Below are 2724 nucleotides of genomic sequence, written 5' to 3'. Positions count from 1 at the left end.
AATATTAAAGACACAGTAGTGTTCAATTCAGCAAAGTATTGCAGAATATCATGCTACAGTCCACTTGATTCAAAGAGGGTCAGGATATGCAGCTTGTAACAAAATATCAGTGTGCATGTGTGTGTGCCAGCACGTCTGTGTTTATATATTCATATATATAAAACCACATGTAATTCATTAAATACAGAGTGGTGTATTTAGATGGCTTTAAATGATTTCACTGTGGAATTCAGCATAACTGGACAAACATCCAAGGTCTTCTTAAGAGGAATGATCTCATTGCCAGGCAGTGGCTTTGGCTTTGGGTAGGAATGCATCCCAGTATTTTATCAGCTGTTGTTGTTTGTACTAATGATTCTAAGTACTTGATGATAACAGTTTTAAAAATCCTTCAATTGTTCTATCTCAAATCTTCCCACATCTTTTCGAATTGTTTTAGGGATCTGCTCAAAATCTCTTTCGCCTTCTTGCACTTTCGCCTCCCATTTCACTGCGGCAATACGATGAATGTAGTCACTAAATAGTTCTGAAAACATAAAAAAGTCAGCAAAAGCTTGTTCTTGATGTAACTGGTCTATGTTCTCCTCAACTTCTGCAAGCTGAGACAAAACTCAGTATGAGCCTCAGAATTGCCTAACGTGGCAGCACTTTTAGCAAAGGCAGCTGTGTTGGCTGAAAGTTCTTTTCTGTGACAGACCAAGGCTTCAGCATCGGGATGAAGTTTCCCAAGTTGCTGATCCAGATTCTCAAATTGCTGCTGCTTTTCTTCAAACCACGCATCCGATTCATGCATCTCGATTGTCATTTTGCTGACAGCATCGGCAGCCTCCTTCACCATCCTCAGTATTCCTGCTCGGCCCAGAGGCTGTGCATTAACTGCTCTAGGCAGCTCTGAACTTCTGTAAATCAGGATCCTGCAGGAAAATTGGATGTTATACTGTTCTTCGAAGACACCTTTCAAGAGCTGCTCTCCATGTTTCTACAAACTCAGTGGATGACACACCTTGATCCACTTTGACCTTGGTCATGCCTACTATACTCTTTTCTCGAGCTGGTGGCACAATACAACCAACTGGTATATCCTTGCTTGCTAATTTTTTGTGCAAGCCAAGAAAGTCACCCAATCTGCTTTGCATCAAAAATTCACTCTACTGAACATGCAAAGGGAAGTCTTTGTTGTTACTCTATATGTCATGTGAGCATTCATGCCATCACCAACTTTCTCTGGATTGGATACACCAATTTCTTTATCGAAAATATCTCTGTTTGCTTCTTCAAAGATCACAGGAGCAGACATACCCTCCAATTCAATTCGAGGAACAATGAGTACAGTAGGGATGGCAGGCAGGATTGCAGGAGGAGGTTCTGAGGAGAGCACAGGTTCCCTTTCTGGGCTGTCCAAAAAAAGCTTCTTCTGTAGCTTCTGCAAAAAGATTTTCTCTGCCAACATCTAGCACAACTCACAACTTCTGCAGGTTTTGGGCCACTGGAGTTTGCACTAATACCTTCTGCAGGAAGACTAGCTGGTTCTGGAGATGATGGACTTGGATCTATGGTGGAGAAAGTGCTGGTAAACTGATCCTCTTTGTCCTCCAGCTCTTCAAAGTCAGTGGGCTTTCCGTCCCCCAGGGAAGGAGGCTTCTTTCCAGCTACCATCTTCTTTCGCCTTGACTACTGTGGCTAGACTGGCTTTAGATTTACAAAACTGAGAACCTAGTACAGAGTTCCCATTAAGCTTTCCCCCTCCCTCCACACTCATTCAGTTTCTTCTATCCATTTCTTCCAATTCATGAACCAATATTGATACAGTATTAAGTAAATCTATAGTTTATTCAGATTTTCTTAGTTTTAATCAGTGTTCTTTTTCTGTTCCAGGATTTCATGCAGGATACCACATTGAATTTAGTTGTCATAACTTAATAGGCACTTAAGTTTCTCAGACTTTCTTTGTTTTTGATGACCTTGAAAGTTTTGAAGAGTGCTGTTCGGGTATTTTGTAGGATGCTCCTCTATTGCAATTTGTCTGATGTTTTTGTGATGATTACACTGGAGGTATGTATTTGGGGGAGAAAAATCACAGGTGCAAAGTGCCAATTTCATCACATCATACCAAGGGTACCCACTATTAACCTGATTTGTGGCTGGTGATATCAACCTTGAACTGTTAATCAGTTTTCTCCACTATAGAGTTCCTCATTCCCTTACCCCATCTTTTTGTAATAAAGTGTTCTGCATAGCCCATACTTAAGGAGCAGAAAATTATGCTTTCCTTCCTTTAGGATAGAGTATCTTCATAAATTTTTTGTAATTCTTCCATGTAAGAGATTTGTCTTTTCTCCTCCATTTACTAATTTGTTCAATTATTTGGTTGTATCAGCATGTGCTCATGAATATTTATTTTATATTTGGGATTACGGTCAAATACTACTTTATTTACTTTATTGCTATTGCTATTACTTTATTGCTATTATTTACTTTATTGCTAGTAGATTTTTTACTAAAATTTTCTATCTTGGCCATTAGGAACTCTCTCAGTTGGCTCTTGTGACCTTTTAACATGTCCCTATCAATGTGGGTTTGGGTTTGTTTTTGTTTTATTTCCTTACTTTCTGGAACTTCAAATGTTCCAAATTCATGTTGCTCATTTCCTGCCCAGTCCTAGAAGCTGCCATTTCTTCAAGAAGCCTAGTTCTTTTTGTTGGAGAATGTTATTAGAAAACAAGA

The 2724-nt window shown here is 39.3% G+C and overlaps 1 pseudogene; it reads right to left on the bottom strand.

The window, feature by feature from the left end:
- Window positions 1–276: 276 nt before the first annotated feature.
- Window positions 277–1656, bottom strand: LOC105881369 (sorting nexin-2 pseudogene; annotated as a pseudogene).
- Window positions 1657–2724: the final 1068 nt, after the last annotated feature.

Source organism: Microcebus murinus, chromosome 6 (assembly GCF_040939455.1).
Source record: "Microcebus murinus isolate Inina chromosome 6, M.murinus_Inina_mat1.0, whole genome shotgun sequence".
Lineage (NCBI taxonomy): Eukaryota > Metazoa > Chordata > Mammalia > Primates > Cheirogaleidae > Microcebus > Microcebus murinus.
The sequence above is the reverse complement of the archived record's forward strand: the minus strand, read 5'-3'. Positions and strand labels throughout refer to the sequence as shown.